This window comes from Sminthopsis crassicaudata, chromosome 1, assembly GCF_048593235.1.
Source record: "Sminthopsis crassicaudata isolate SCR6 chromosome 1, ASM4859323v1, whole genome shotgun sequence".
NCBI classification, from domain to species: Eukaryota; Metazoa; Chordata; class Mammalia; order Dasyuromorphia; family Dasyuridae; genus Sminthopsis; species Sminthopsis crassicaudata.
Genome location: NC_133617.1, coordinates 260,214,614 through 260,232,267, shown reverse-complemented (window position 1 = coordinate 260,232,267; position 17,654 = coordinate 260,214,614). Strand labels below are relative to the sequence as shown.

Below are 17,654 nucleotides of genomic sequence, written 5' to 3'. Positions count from 1 at the left end.
CACATTAGAAATGAATGCCTTTTGCTGGAGTAGTTCCATTCTACTGAAAAGAAGTTTTAAGTACCCAGCTGCGTACCAATTGATAAGCATTTAAATTGCTTTGTAGCTCCCATATTGCCAACTAAATTTATATAATTTATTGTTATTCAGACATTTCAGCCATGTTAGACTATTCATGACCCCATTTGTGGTTTTCTTGACAGAGATACTGAAGTTATTAGTCCATTTCCTTTTCTAGCATATTTTACAGATGAGGAAACTGAGGCAAACAGTTAAGTTACTTGCCTAGGATCACACAGCTAGTAAGTGTCTGAGGCCAGATTTTAACTCAGTTCAATGAGTCTTCCTAACTCTAACCATCCAGTTGTCCTAAATTATATAATCGTTCTTTTCAAAGCACCCAATCAATTTCACAAATTTAAGACAACAAATCCCTCAAGTTTCTTTTTTTGCTTTTTTGTTGTTTTTTTTCCAGTCCATTTGGAATGGTGCTGCCATAGTCATCAGTGATAATGATAAAAAAAATAGATGTCATTCCAATTGCCTCTAAATTTCAATGGCCCAACATTCGTGATACAATGGCAAAAATATTCAATCTGGAGTCAGAAGTTTTAGGTTCAAATCCTACCTCCAACAATTACAATCTAGATGATCTTGAGCAAGTACTTTAAAGTCTGCCCCATATTTTAAATATGGGATTGGACTAATTGACTTCTGAGAGCCCTTCTGTGGTAGACATAGAGCTGACCTTAAAATAAAGAAGATATAGGTTCAGTCGCCTCTCTGTAGATCTGAACAAGTCTTTTAATCTTTTAAATACACTAGTCAGCTCTCTAAGACTATAAATTGCAGAGAAATGCAAATTTTCAGTGGTAAACTTTCCCTATCCAGGGAAATCCAATGAAATCATAGCTTCAGGTCTTCTCCTCATAACTGTGAAAACTATTGCATAAAGTCAGAGCTCCTTAAGTTTGCAATAAAGTCTAGCCACACTCTAGCCCTACCTTTTTTTTTTTCCTCAGCACTACAAGAAAAGAAAGAAAAAGGATGGAAGCAATAAAAATTAGAGAAGGACAGGAGGGAGGGAGGGAGGGAGGGAGGGAGGGAGGGAGAGAGAACTAGGGAGGAAGGAAAAGAGAGACGGAGGAGAGGGAAGGAGAGAAAGAGGGAAGGGGGAGAGAGGAGAAAAGCAGTATTTATAAACAAACAGTTCTGTGGATAGTCCTCAAAGTTTCTTCCCTCTTTGCCTTTGCTCAAATCATTTGTTCTACCTGAGCAGCCCTCCCCATTCTTCTCCATCTGTCTTACCCACCATTGATTATCCTTTATGAGGACTCCTCAACTGAAAATATTTCACATTCTTCCTAAACCTTCTGTGGTTTTGTTTACACCTCTCTCTGAGCACCGCCGTCAAAAGCTCCTTGGGGAAAAGACCTGCCTCATTTGTACCATATCAAATCTAGCACCTAGCTTTTCACTTACTAAGTGATATATAGTGTTCCACTTGTTCTACAAGTCTTAGTACAGTTTTAAGCTATTAATAGATAATAACTATATTCACACATCATTAAATTCAAGACTCCAGAAGGATCTACCAATACAATACCTTGCAACTGTTAGATGCTTAATAAATGCTTACTGAATTTAATATTTTAAAGGAATTTTAAGTATTCCCTAAAGCATAAAACTAGAACTACTACCAAATTGCAAAAGAAATTAACACATTTTAAACCTGGGTCTAGATTAAACGTTCTAACTGTTCCAAATCTGTTTATATCCTGTCCAAGAAAAGTGTTCCCAAAATATACTTAAAAAAAAAAATATGCTGCTACTGATAAGATTTTTTGAAGCATTTAGTTAATGTACTATTTCACTGACCTCTGTAAGCTATTATCAAGCTAATCCCTCCCAGCATTTGTTTGGAAATTTTTGAAAAGAAAAATGTGATAGCCAACATCAACTTGAGTAGGAAAAAAGGAAAGAGAAAAACAAAAATATCCAGAGGAAAAGGGAGAGGTAATAATATTAACAATTAAATAAAATTGTTAAAATTGTTAAAATAGTTAAAATAAAATGAAGGGGATGGTTCTTCCTAGTATACTTCACATTCAAAAATAAGTTTTTAAGAGCTGGCATCTAAAATCAAGTACGTAGTTAGAAATATGTATTTATTCAATTATCTATTCAACAAATATTATTAAGAACTTAATATGTCCCATTATGTTAGGAGCTATAAGGAACCCAAAGATAAATAAGGGCCTGGTCCCTAAACTTCAAGAAGCTTTACAATCTAGAAGGAAAGATAAGAAATATAAGCAAAAGGTCTTCTATTATGTTCAAGAACCATAGAGTGGTACAAATAACGACATGGGAGTTCAGAACAGGAAGAGAAGACTTCCGTCTTGGTCAATTAGAAAATGATTCATAGAAGCATAGATTTCAGGAATAAGAAGTTCATAGTCCCTCTGTACTCTGCCCTGGCCAGATCATATCTGAGGTATTGTCTTCTGTTCTGGGCGCCACATTTTAGGAAGGACATTGATAAGCTGGGGAGTATCCTGAGGAAGGCAACCAGACAACCAATATGGTGAAGGGTCTCCAGGTCATGCTGGAGGTCTAGTTGCAAGAGTTGGGGGTGTTTAGCATGAATAAGACAAGAAGGGGAGGGAGAAGAGAAGATGGATGACATGATAGATATCTTCAAGCATGTGAAAGCATGTTACTACTTGTCCCCAGGTGACAGGACCATAAGTAATGAATGGAAGCTGCAAAGAGATTGGTTTGGGTTTGATGTAATGGACTGCTTTAGGAAAGAACTCCCCATCACTGGCAGTGGTCTTTGTTTTTTTTTTCTTTTAATTTATATTCATTTATTTAATTTCAATTACAAATCATCTCCTCCCTAACCATTGAGAAAGCAAAATATATGATGCCCATTATACATATATCATGCAAAATGTACTTCTAAATTAGCCTTTTTTTTTCAATTGAGTCCATCAGTTCTCTATCTGGAGGTGAATAATATTTTTCATTATAAGTTGTTTGGCATCCTAGCAAGTTATTGTACTGATCAGAGTGATTAAGTTTTTCACAGTTATCTTTTTTTTATTACTGATTATTTTACATTTATTATTGTTAAGAAAAATATTGTTGTTACTGTGTAAATTGTTCTCCTGGTTCTTCTTACTTTGCTCTGCTTCAATTCATGTGAGACTTTACAAGTTTTTCTAAAACATTGGAAGTCTAATAGTAAAAATTGGATCAACATGTAATCATAAATAGTGTAGAAGAAAGTCTTTCTCAGGCTTGAGTTATATTGGTTGGCTATTGAGGGCCTTTTCGAGTTTTGTGATTCTAGGAGGATCTGACATTTGAAATGAACCTTGAAACAGAGAAAATAGAAAATAAGATTCCAAGGGGAGGGAACAGCATAATCAAAAGCAAAATCATAAAAGGATAAAAATTTTCAGAGAAATGGAAGTAGTCAATTTTGGCTGATGCATTATATATAGGGAAGAGGAATTTAAGGAAGTATCTTGGCAAATATCCATATTTGGGAAAAAGAGAAAGAAACAGGAAGTATCAAAGGAAATAGAGAAAGTTTAAAGGAAAAAGAATTGTCAAAATAGGTCGACAAGGCAAAGAACATTAAAGAATATTAGCAAAGGCTAAATGATAACCCTATAAATTATTATATCACATCTCCTTGGTCCTTGGGAAAAGGAAGCCAACTTTTAATTTCTACCAAATTTTAATGTTTCTAATTTTCAAAGAATTGCTTTATTTGATTAGCTCAGTGAATAACTAACCTTATACCAGACTATATTACATTGTTTGATAAAGAGTATGCTTTATGCTTTAGTTCTCAAACTACAGCCCACGGGCCAGATGTGGCCAGCTAAGGACATTTATGTGGCCCGCCAGGTTATGGCAAATAGGCTGAAGGCAGAGACAGTGTGAGCTTTTGTTTTTACTATAGTCCGGCCCTCCAACAGTCTGAGGAACAGTGAACTGGCCCCCTATTTAAAAAGTTTGAGGACCACTGCTAGATGTTTTCTACCTGAAGCTATTGTTTATTCATTAAACTAAATTTCTTTCTAAATCTAAAAAAAGTAGTAACAAAAGATTAAATTTTCCTATATGTTGGATCACAAAGGTTTCCCTATCCATTAACACTGTCTGCCAACCAAGAATTAACCTGCTTAAAATCAGAGAAGCTCATCTTGGGCAAAGTAATGTTATTTGACCATAGATATTAATGAAACTATCCATGGAGGTATGGAAGAATTTCAATCTATATCAGCCACACACAGCTGGTGGTACAATGGATATACCTTAAGATCAGGAGGACCTGAGTTCAAAGCCAGGTTCAGACATTTATGAATTATGTGACTCTGGGAAAATTATTTAACCTCTCCTTGCCTCAGTTTCTGCAATTGTAAAATAGGAACAATAATAGCATCTATCTCCCAAGGTTATTATAAGGAAAAATGAAATAATATTTGTAAAAAAAAATGTTTGGCACAGTGCCTAGAACATAGTAGAAACTATCCCTTTTTTTGTCTTTCTCACACCAATGAAATCCTGAATTTTTGGAAGTACTAAATTAGTCTAAATGTAAGATATATGTGAGCATTTGGGGTTACTGAAAAGAACAGAAAAAGAATATTTATGTAAGAAAAACTGTTTTTAAAAATACGATTGTGAAAAAATGCAGTCTCAGATAAAATGTGGATACAGACTCTTCTAAGTCCCAAATATTGAAATGATTCTCAGATGAATGTAATAGAAGGACTTGAAAGCATAGTAGTAACTGAGAGAGCAATAATTACAGAATATTGTGGATTACTAACTCATTTGTATGTGTCTGTTTTAGCGTTACAAAATATATAACTGATCATATTATTATAAATCAAATAATTATAATAGGAAGATGCTAAAATTCTATAAGAACTGTGTGGGTCATAACTGACAATTCTTAAGTTTTATTTCATATGCAAAAGATGAGTCATGAATGACCAAGTGACTGATTTGAGACATCAGAAAATATAAGAAATCAGAGAAGAAATTATAGATAGAAAAAAATATTGGAGAAGAAGCAGAGGAATAAACTGAGTACAAAAAAGCATCAGAAGAAGCAGGAGGCAGAAGACATCGAAGGCTTTTATCTGTGAAAGCTGATTCCTAAGTAATTTTTATCCTGACTGGAAGAGAGACATTGCCTTGCTGATGTAGAAAACCAGAATCAAATGAAGGACATTGTCATAATGATTGAAGGAATGCTGCATAAAGCATTGTTTTAGGAGTGCATGGTTGCCCTCTACTACTATTTATGGTTTGATAAGAGAAAAACAGAAATATAAAATGGGCTTTGCATGTATTTTACTGTGCATTGTACTTATTGGAAAAGAGGCTCTACTTTGCTAAAAGTTTATTAGAGAAAGTAGAATTCTGACAAATGAAGAACTGACTGAACTTTTCTGAATTGCCTGGGGATCCAACCTGAACAGCTTTGAAGTTTACCATCATAAGAGAACTGCTTGTCACTGAACAAGCGCAAAGTGGATTTTTTTATTTGTTTGTTTATTCATTTATTTATTTTTGCTAAAAAGAACATTTTTCCAGCACCCTATTAAAGACAGCTATAGATTACAAGAGCCTGCTGCTGCTTCATTGAATGAAGAGCAGAAGAGAGGTGTCTTCGCCCAAGAGGAAAGCAATGAGAACCACAAAAATTTTAGCAGAGAAGCAGCTCCATGATTCAAATTCATCCTGAAATAAAAAGGACATTAAGGCCTGCAATCCAGACTTGCAAATTTTCCCATGGGTTTCCTCACTCATGTGCCTCCCTACTAGGTTTCTTTAAGTGTGTGCCCATTCTTCTCCAGAGGTAATATTCTCAAGAGAGTGAGACCCAGGTTTATGGGGTATTTTGGTTATTTTTGCTTATAACTCCTACTGAGTAAAAAATTTGAATATTTCTTCTTCTGCCTTTTACTAAATAAATGTTATAATTATTATTGATTTTGCCTTTTTCATTTAGTTAGTGTTTTATGTTCAAAAGTTAATGATGTGATGGTGAGTAGTTTTATATAAATGAAAAAAAAAAGAAAAAATGTATAAATGGTTAACAATGATGGGGCTCAGAAGCTAGAGTGGTGAATCTTAAGAAAGTTTTATCCCATACCAGAAAGAACCTCTAGAAACCTGCAAGAGAATTAAAAAGCAGAAACCATGGTAAAAGCCATGGCCATCTGCAAATGGGAATGTCAGCTCTAGCCAAGGGAAAGGGGGAAAGCCTTGGGTGATTAGTAACACCCCTGTGCTATATAAATAAAAAGTTTCACAAACATTTAATAGAAATAATTTCCATTAATGATAAATGTTGGAGGGAGTGTGGGAAAACTGGGACACTGATGCATTGTTGGTGGAGTTGTGAAACAATACAACCATTCTGGAGAGCAATCTGAAACTGTGCCCAAAGGGCTATCAAACTGTGATACCCTTTCCTTTGATCCAGCGGTGCTATTACTGGGTCAGTATCCCAAGGAAATCATAAAGGAGGGAAAAGACACACATGTGCAAAAATATTTGTATCAGCTCTTTTTGTGGTAGCAAAAAATTGGAAAAGGAGTGGATGCCCATCAAATGGGAAATGGTTGAATAAGCTATGGTACATGAAATTAATGGAATATTATTGTTCTATAAAAAATGATGAATAAGCTGATTTTAGAAATGCTTAGAAAGATTTATATGAACAGATGCTGAGCAAAACAAGCAAAACCAGGAATACATTGTATACAATAACGAGAAGAATGTGCAATGATCAACTATGAAAGATTTGGTTCTTTTTAATAGTTCAGTGATCCAAAGCAATCCCTATAGACTTTGAATAGAAAAATGACATTTGCAGCCAGAAAAAAAGAACTAAGGAGACTAAATGTAAATCAACCACATGATATGTTCACTTCTTTTTTCTGTTTTGTTTTGTTTTTTAATTTCTCCCATGGTTTTTCTCTTTTGCTCTGATTGTTCTCTCCCATAATGATTCATAATTATCTTTAAGGTTTCAAAGTTTATTCTTGAGAGTTTCCTAAAGTTCATTTTCTTTGCAAAATATGATTCTATCCCATTCTCTGAAGCTTCAGAGAACTTTGGGGAGTGTTTTTCCTGCCTTCTTTTTTTATATCATAAATTGCCCATCATTTTACCCTAACAACAGTTTCTTCCTTAATAAGAATAATATGCAGAACTGAATTTTGTCTTGCTGGTTCCTCTGCCTTTTTAAGGATGAAATTACCACAAAGACAAACCAAGAAATAAGCTATTATGATTTGGGAACAGAAAAAGCTCCAGCAGATACCTGAATAACAGCATTTATCATTCATTACTATATCGTGTTTATATTTCAGATTTATATGTTTTACTAAACGCATCCATTTCCTCTAATAATCAAGATAGTTTGTATATTATACTCTGAAGATCATATCACTTCTATTTCTGTTTCCATTGATCTTCATCCAAATGTGTCTATTAATGATATTTCTTTATATGAATATATTCTTAATATGTAATCCCACTCTTATCTTTCCCTTTTTCCTATTCTATACCTTGTGAATAAAGTATACCCTTCCAATAATGTTCAAATTACTCTCTACATAGAATGGATATACTTAGTCTGAGTTGTCTCAAGTTGTCCTAACCTGTTTTACATCCTCATGAAAAAGAAATCTTTATAAGACATACAGTCAAAATTTTAAAAGGAAAAATGTGTGAAATTCTCTAAATGACACTAAAGGTTTTCTCTGTAAGCATGACTCTGGTCAGCAAAGGATTCTAGCCTATAAAAACCAACCTACAGCTAAGATGCCAAATTAACACTTTGACAACCTAATATCAGGCATAACTTTGTATGCTTAAAGATGTAGAGAGAGAAAATGAAATATAACCTACTTCTAATTGTCATAGAATCACAGCATTGCAGTTCTGGAAAAGTTCTTCAAAATAATTCTAACAAATGAAGAAATTGAGACCCAAAGAGATTAAATGATTTGTGAAAGATAAATAATCTGATTTCTGTGCCAGGGTTCTTTCCATAATGCCATACTTCCTTCAAATCTTAAATGTCATTTACTTGTTGACTAAAATTGACCAAAGTAACCCAGAAGGGCATAAATCATAGGAAAAGTCTAAAGCTAGAAGGATGTTCTGAATCAGGGGTTCATAACCTTCTCTGTATCATGGACCCTTTTGGCTGAGTGATGAAGCCTATGGAGTTCTCTAAATCTTTAAACAGCAATATTGTTTTAAAAACAATTTTGAGTGATTAAGTTATTTTGACTATTTATAAAAACCTAAAAATAAACTATAAAAGAGCTGTGAAGAAAGACTCTATCTACAAAGAAAAAACTAATAAATAAAAGTCTACATAGAGAGAATGGTTTTAGATAGATAGATAGATAGATAGATAGATAGATAGATAGATAGATAGATAGATAGATAGAAAGATAGATAGATGTTTGTGGTTAGTGATAGCAATCTCTAGGATGGAGAAGGGAAAAAAAGAAATTTACATGATAACTTATATATTTAAAAGCAATAACAAGTTGTACATAATAGATTTGCAGTTTCATGTACAATTTTTTCTTTTTTTCTATTTTATTATGTTACAGAAATACTTCTTTTATTTAAGTTCAGAACAAATTTTTTTTTAAATTTAAAAATAAGTGTACAAAGCAAAATATATATGATCACAATGAAACCAATTGCATTAAAATAAAGTTACCAAAATACTTTTTTTTTTAATTCACAGACTCCAAGTTAATAATTGTTCTAGAGCATCTACAACTACCTTCTCATTGCACAGACAAGATAATTAATGCCAGAGCTAGGATTAGTTTCCAACAAGTGTCCTTAGGTAATTAGTCTAATAATGTTCCTTCTGCCCTGGCATAGGCAAATAACTGCCATTTCTCACAACAAATAATAAACATATGAACCTCCAAGACCTAATAAGAGCAGGAGATATAAATGAATTCTAAAGTATTTGGACAGGTTTACGAAAAAGCCAAAAATGAGCAGGAAATGGTTTATGTCTAATATTCAAAATAAACTTTGAGAAGAACAAGCATGACCTCTTCTTCAGTCCATTTTTTAAGATCTGAATGATCCTCCAGAATGAATGTCCATACTCACTATGTCCATAAGGCCAGAAAAAAACTTGATCAATAGTTCAAAAACAACTCAGAAGGATAATACTACAATATTCTCCATGAATTGACCCAAGGTCAGTGATCTTTAACACTAAGAGACCAAGTCTAATGAAACTACAAGTAACCTCTGTAAACTTGAAATTCAAAAATGAATCTGATGGGGGGAGTGGATAGATAAAATGATTTCTTAAAAGTCCTTTAAGGTCCTTGGCAGTTTTGTGATACTATATAAGATTCAAAGAATTTCTGTGAACCTTTCTGAATTAGGATTTATTATTCCTGCGAGTTGACTAAAATTGACTTCTTAATGGAGGGCTAGAAATTAGGAATTAATCATTTTATCTAATCTTATCATGACATAAACTATATTTCTAAAAAATATACACATAACTTTTAGAGTTAAATTACCCCTTCCAGGAAGAAGCTTTCAACACCAAAGAAGGAGTATCTCTTAATCTAGCCTAGAATAGGAACCATTACTTCCACTATTAGTAAAAGAAAATACAGCTGTCCTCAAAAGACATACTCCAGTTAAACTTACCAGGAGGTCAATCAACAGCAATCTTTCAAAATGATTGTGACAGAACAATAGAGCTAAGACTTTGCTCAGAGAAAACAGGTAGACACTAGGTTTGCAATTTTCTATCTCAATTGATAAGCAGTTCTTAGGATTCCAGATAAATCACTGGAACTAGCTAGTGGAAAGAATGATATTAGATAGATCTCCTCTTGTATTTTTCTTAGCATGCAGCCACAGGGAAATACTTAGAGCTGAGAAATGTCAATTTATAAAGAAGAGACAGGAGCAGAAGGGCAGACAGTTCAAAGCCAGTCACACATAGGCTCAATGTGATTAGATTATCTTGTTAGGGTAAGGCAATCTGGGATGCACTTTTGCTTGGGGAATTAGATTTGCTAGTTACACAAATGCACTATGTCCAAAACAAATCTGTTATTTCTACCATGGGTGTATTGTAGTCTTTAAGGAAAAAGAAAAAAGGAATATTCTGGTATCCCTTTATTCTGGCTTTTCAACACACACCTTAATGGAGGTAAATATTTAGATATGCTTTCTAAAGAATAATTGTGCTTTTCTCCCATCTCTTGTGCATTTAAGACATAAAAAGTTCTCATGCATGATGTGTAGTTTCTAATGCTCAAATATGATCATTTGTGAATTCTCCATTCACTATCTTAGCATATTGCAATATCTAGCTTATAGTGCCTTATATACAACAAATACATGATTTTTACTGAAATGAACGTTCTTTTCAATTTTCTTATGTTTCATCACCACAGATTGATTTTACAATCACTACTCTATATACCTTCAATGGATTCACACCTAATATATATCTATCTATTATATATATATATACCTCCCTTATAATAAAAAATAACACTTAAGCAAAGTCAATTTACACAAGACTCCATGTGACATATTCCTCAACCATAGTCCTCCCAGCTCTACAAGGAAGATAAAGACAGATTCCATCATCTATTCTCCTTGCCAATGTTAGTTACAGTAAGGATTACAGTTAACCAAAGTCTAACTGTCTTTCAGTATTGTTTGTAGTGATATTTCTTAGACTGGTTTGAGGCTCTGAGAATGGCTTCCTCCGTAACATATGGCCAGTGAATGATGAGGCAGAGACTCATACTTAAGTCTTAGAATTCTAAATTAAATGACCTTTCCTCATGTCCAGATTCTTGATCTTTCTGTGTCAATTGGACTCCTTTGGCAATCTAATGAAGCTTATGGACCCATTCTCAGAATGACGTTCTTAAATTCATAAAATAAATACATAGAAAAAATTCATAAAATAAATACACAGAAAACCAAATATATTGAAAATTGTTATTGAATTTTTTTTAAGTTCACAGATCCCAGGTCAGAACCCTTAAGATTCTCTGTTGTAGATCAATGCATCAATGCAACTGAAATATCAATAGGACAGCCCACTGAAAAGCATAAGATGATCTGCTAACATATAGATATATATAGGTGAGTTCTTCAAAGGAACACAACTTAAAGAAACATGCTTTATTAATGAGGAATGGAAGAAGAAAGATAAAGACAGGGGAAGAAGAAAAAAAGGAAAACCAACATATACAGGCACAAAGAAAGCTACTTTCATATAAACTTTAGATTGAAGAATGAAGGTCTCTTAGGGGAGTTGCAATCTATAATATGTTTGTCTTGGTTTTTAGCTTTTATTTTAATGGGGACAAGATGATATCTAGAAAAAATTACAAAATTCTTGGTTAAAACTTCAAAGAAAAGGACTGTGTGGTTTTTATTATAACTATTAAATCCTAGCTATGGATAAAATGAAATAAGATTAATTTTTAACATGTTAAAAAATCCATCCTTAGGATATTACTTTTGTTTTCAGAGAGAAATGATACATAAATGCAATAACCTTAGTAGTAAAAAAAAAGAAAAGAATTTTTTAAGCAATGGATTTTCAAGATATAATGATAGATTCAAAGAAACTAGGTATTCTCTGAAGCCTCTAAGAAAGGCTTATTTTAAAGATATAATTTAAAGTGAATTTTATGGATATCTTTTCTTTTTCTATCTCCTGATTTTTCTCTCTCCCTCCCAGAGTCATAAAATTATATAATAGAGAATATTTTTAAAAGAAAAAAATAAGCAAATTCTGATCAATTTTTAAAATCTGAAAATATATTCAGCATTCCCATACATGTGGACCACAGGGAGAGGAGAGGAGGAAGAAAAGTATATTACTGTTATAAGTATTTAGATAGCTTCTGTGAGTCAGAAAATGCTTCCTATCAGTAGTTGCCTTCTTCTTACCACACTCACTACTTTAATCCTTACCTCTATGTGAAAGCTATAGACCAGTCATTCTGGAGAATGGCAGTTGCTCTAACAGGGAATTTATTTAAAAAATAAAAATTACCTAAATGAGTCAAAATGTTGGTTTAATATCAAAGAACTTCTCACTTTTGTTAATTCAAAATACTTTAGCTAAGCCCAGCCCACTTTTGCCCAGTCTCAGTGCTTGGGTTCTTCATTTCTAGAAAATGAAGTGATGATTAAAAATTGCCAGCATGGCTTCATCAAAAACAAGTCATCTCAGATTAACCTCTTTTCCTTTTTGGAAAATGGTTATAAAAGTAACAGATCAAGAGAAAGTCAGAAATACAATTAAACTTAGATTTTGACAAAGCTTTTGGCAATCTTGTGCTATCCTTTGTGGACAAGATAGATACAGTAGACAATAGAACAGTTAAGTACATTTAGAATTGGTTTTATCATTAAGAGTTGTTATTAATAGGTGAATCCCAGAATGAAAAGGAGTCTCAAGTGGAGCAACTCAATGATAAATGCTTGTTCTTACATTTAAAAGACACCAGAAGGATGAGAACTAGGAAAAGGCCATGGATCTAGCAATTACTAAATCATTGACAACTATAGAGAAAGTAGTTTCAGATGAGTGATGGGGTTAAAAGTCAGATTGAAAAGGGTTGAGAAATAAGAGACACAGAAGTATAGATTATGAGTTTGTATAAGCTTGGTTGTAAAAGGGAAGAAAGATATTAGGATAACAGCTTGAGGTAACATGAACATGTGGAAGCTTATTTGGTTGATTTTATTGTTTGTTTGTTTTTATGGATAGGGGAGATCTGAGCATGTTCATAGATTACAAAGAAAAAGATAGCAGATATAAAAAAAATTAATGCTGAAAATGAAAACAGGGACACAATAAGCAAGCTCACATAGAGGAAAATGACTAGAGGAAATGAGATCAAAGTTATAAGAAGAGAGTTTGCCCTTCATAAGGAAAAGGGTCACTTCATCATTAGAGACTGGAGCAAAGGAGAATGAGGGATAATCTAAAGAGGTTTTGCTATATGGAAGGAGTAAAAAGATCTAATTTAGTGAGATTTAAGTAATGTAATAGGTAAGGCACTCTAATGGGAAGAGGGGACAAGGCTATTTGTCTGGTCAGGGCCTCTTAAATTTTTTCTACTCACAACCCCTCCTTTTTGCCCAAGAAATTTTTATGCAACCCTGAATATATAAATATATAAAACAGGTATACAAATCAAACATTTAGTGATAATAAATCATAATTTGTGATCCACATTTTAAGAAGCTGATTTCAAATAGCTACCATTGAATATTTGAATGAGAATCAATCAGGGAAGAATAAAATAATTGCCATGTAGCAATGAAGGTTAGATAGCATAAATTTATAGGAGACCAAACCAACAGAACTGGGTCCCACTATTAGTGTTTAGCAATACTCTAGTAGGAGTGAAGAATGTAGGTATCAGGTGAAAGAAAGCCTGGTTGAAAAAACTAAGGATTTTTTTAAAAGAATTTTAAAAGGTATGGATTTATAGAACCATGATGTGACAGTAGAATAAAATATATGCGGCTTGATAAAATTTGGATAACTATATCTAGTACTTCATAGAGGAAATTCTTGATCAGATACACATTAGACTATGTTGCCCCTAAATTCCCTTTTAATGCTGTGATTCTTAAATAGTCCTTTGATTCCTACTGCCCAGTTATTCCATGATTTCAATTAAAATGCCCCTTTTGACCTCTGATTACAACTATGATCTTTTCAACCTTAGGGTTCCTGGTTCTAATAGACCATTTGATTCTAACTGTTCCTTCTTAGTTGCACTTCTACTCCATACTTCTAGCTTGGCTTGGACCACCAGCTTTTACATCCTTTTCTGGGGTTAATCTGCTCCTATTCCAGCTCTCCAGCCTTTCCTTAGCAGTATATCAGTCCTATATTGAAAGCCTGGACATGCCCATAGCTTAGTACAGCACTCTCTCATAAAAGTACCATTCACTATCAAAGCATTGTCTCTGTGGACTTATTTCTTATCTTCATAAGCACAAAGAGTTTTCCTTCTGCCTTTGGGCCAGTTTTCTGTCCCAGGGAAGAACTCAAATTGAATGATGGTTCATAATATTCACAGCATAAAGTCATGATGAGTTGGTCTACCCATGGATATAAAATTCCTTATCAAAAAGTGGATTGGGTTACTGCAAATGTAATTCAAAAATAGCTGCAGATACAAGACAACATGATGGGAAAGCTTTGCTTTCTATCAAGAAAAATTCACAGGACCATCTCTCTGGTTAAAATAAACTGACCTTAATAGATGTGAAATGACATTTTGGTAGTAATTTTAGTCCTTCTAAGTAAAATCTATAAATAATTAGGATAAATACACTACAAAGAAAGTATGATAAAGAGACCTTCCTGGAAACTCAGAAATTAGAAATGGAAAAGTGTCATGAGGTCACCTTGTGAATTCTCCTATTTACTTCATTCTCAAGTGTTTGTCCAGCCTAATTTTAGAAAACCAAAGATTTGTGGCTATAGTCATTTGGCAACATTTCCAGTTTCTCGCCCTAAATTTTTTTTTCATGAAGTTTCCAAATTCTTTAAGCTATACTTCTTTGTCAGTTTGGAAAAATCCTTTTTTTCCCTGGAATTTTCATTTTCTTAATACAGTATTCACAGAAGGTTTATGGCCAAAGATACTAAGCAAAGACAGATCAAGCCTGCTTAGCAGCAAAATAGGAGATCTAAAGAACGCTAGTTTTGTGCAGATGCTAATTATCCCTATTTCCTCTGTCTCAGCAATAACCTAAGCAATAATGCTTAGAACTTCCAGCAGATTTCCATGCCAGAAAATTGTTTTGAAGTTGCTACCAAAAGGTTTTCACTCCTCTATAATTAATTGAAAAACCCCTAACTGTTTTCAATTACATTTTCTATTAGCAGCAAGACTTAGGGGTCTCCAAGTCCAAACTGCTATCCAGAAGTGAGCTTGGAGAAGATCAAGATGATTCATGTGGAAGGAGGAAACCCGAAACACATTTCTAAGGAATCAGGCTAAATCTTTAGTAGGTTTTGGTATCTAGTATTTCAGTTGTGCCTGAGACATAGAGAAAATGAATAATTTATCTGAAGTCACCCAGATAGTAAGTAGCAAGCCAAGGCAGGATTTGAATCCAATTCTTCTCCACTCTGAACAGGACACTCTCTCCATTTCACCTTGTTGTTCCAGATTGAGAGCTGATAGACTCAAAGTGCAAATTATACTTGTCATCATCATTGTACTTTTCTCCTCCTCCTCCTCCTTTTCCTCTTCTTCTTCCTTCTCCCTTCTCCTCTTCCTCCTTTTCTTTCTTCTTTTTCTGCTGCTTCTCCTTTTTCTTTCTTCTCCTCCCCCTCCTCCTCTTCCTTCTTTTTTTCTCCTCCTCTTCCTCCTCCTCTAATGAAGTAATCTGTTTTGTTTGACTGTACATATTTATAACAGTTTTTTGCTTTTCTTACCTTCTTAATAGTTGGAAAAAAAGACTTGGGAAGGAGAGAATTTAGAACTAAAAATTGAATTTTTTTAAAGTTTAATTGAATAACAGCATAGACAAGACAGCTTGAACTCCCATGGTTACAGTAGATATGGACAGATAAGTGAGAAATTTCAAAAGAACTTGACAGGACATGATAAATGACCAGATATGAAGACAGCAAGAGGTATGAATTAAAAATAACAGCATAGTTTGAGGAGTTAGATGAATGGAAGCATGATCCAGAATCAGTAGAGTTGGGAATATTTTTGTGCCATAAGAACTAATGTTCTTGGTACTTGACTTCAGTTAGTTAGCTGAAAATTTCAGTTTAAAGTGAACATGAAATTAAATAAAGAATAATGAAATGGAAGAGTAAGCAGGAAGAAGAAATGTAAGAAGGTGATGAAAAGATGGTTTGGAGTAACAGATAAAAGATGTTTGCACATAACTACATACTGTCCTTTCTGTCGCCAGTGAAACCCAAGAATTATTTATTCCTCCCAATATATATCTAAATATCTATAGTATTATTATTTATCTGTAATCATATTAATTTCAAGATTTTGAAAACTACTATGTAAAAGACAAGTTTAAAAAAAATTTTAAGGAGAGAGATGATAGACCCAGTATGCTGGTTAATAGATAGATAGATAGATAGATAGATAGATAGATAGATAGATAGAAAGAAAGAAAGAAAGAAAGAAAGAAAGAAAGAAAGAAAGAAAGAAAGAAAGAAAGAAAGAAAGAAAGATAGATAGATAGATAGATACACATATACACATATTGGGAGGTAGATGCTCTATATTGTATAGAATAGTATATATATATATATATATATTAGATATAATATCTTGCATATAATGCATTAATATATTCTATATTTTTATACGTGCACTATGTAATACCTACTTCCTAATATGTATATATGTGTGTGTGTGTGTGTGTGTATGTACAGACATGCATTGTGTAAGGAGTATAGGAAATTAAGTTTCCACAAATAGTGTCAAAACAGGATGAAGGGAGCAGTGAAATGTCTTGTTAAGATTATCTCCAACCAATCACGGTGTGACTCAAGAACTAAGTAAACAACAAAGTTCCTGACAAAGGGGTCCAAGCCTAAATCAGCCCAAACCAGGTAGGATCAATGACAAGGCACAAGCCTTTTGACATATGGAACGGGTGAAAAAAAGGAGATTATAAATCTGATTAATTTTAACTCTTGATCGTAAGTCAGACCGATTGTAACTAACTCTGATTGTAAATCCAACCAATCCAAACCTTGAAGAGAGGAGTAAGGAACCCAACTAATAGTATAAAGCTTGCTCGTGTTTCTATGTTAAGTATGTGTCTCACCCATGAGCAGATTCGCTTCTCATGAGAATCTCTGAATAAAGGATTCTTCTCTCACTGTAAAAGAGTGTTGGTTTTAATAATACCACGGACTAGCTTGCAACTGAAGAAGCAGTAGGCAGCAGCAGCTCATCCTGGACTTAGTCCCCAACCCTGCTGAGTTCTACAGGGTCTTTTGATAATAATTGTGAATGTTTGTGTATTATGTATGTATACGCACACACCTACACACACATATATGTATATTCATATATCTACATATCAACATATGTATATATTTAAATATATATGTTTTGTGATTTATATGAACACAAACACATACATGTTACTTACTTCTCAGTATTGTTTTGTGGATAAAATGAAATAGGATTTGTAAAATTCTTTTCAAATATTAAATTGCTATAATATACTAGTTGCTATTTTTTTTTTATGAGTGATTAGAATCTTGGTGAGGGGCCTTAGTCTACTTTTATTTGATTTTTTTTTGAAGCATCTATGACAAAATCTGTTCTATGTGACAGACCATTATTAGGATGCACATACATATATACATATTATATATATATATGTTTTTATGTATATATATATATAACTTATAGAGAGAGAGTACTTATAACAGGTTTTGTTTTTATTGATAGGATTTTTTTAAATAATCACAATAAATGGCTAATCATACAGGTCCACACCAATCTCTGGTCTTGTAGGTAGTTTAAGATTCCCTGGGAATATCC

General features: G+C 33.4%; 1 protein-coding gene across 3 annotated transcripts in view; it reads right to left on the bottom strand.

Annotated features, from left to right (window-relative positions):
• Positions 1 to 17,654, bottom strand: part of LOC141549101 (lipoxygenase homology domain-containing protein 1-like) — a 598,160-nt gene that overhangs the window by 530,192 nt on the left and 50,314 nt on the right. The window lies entirely within an intron of this gene.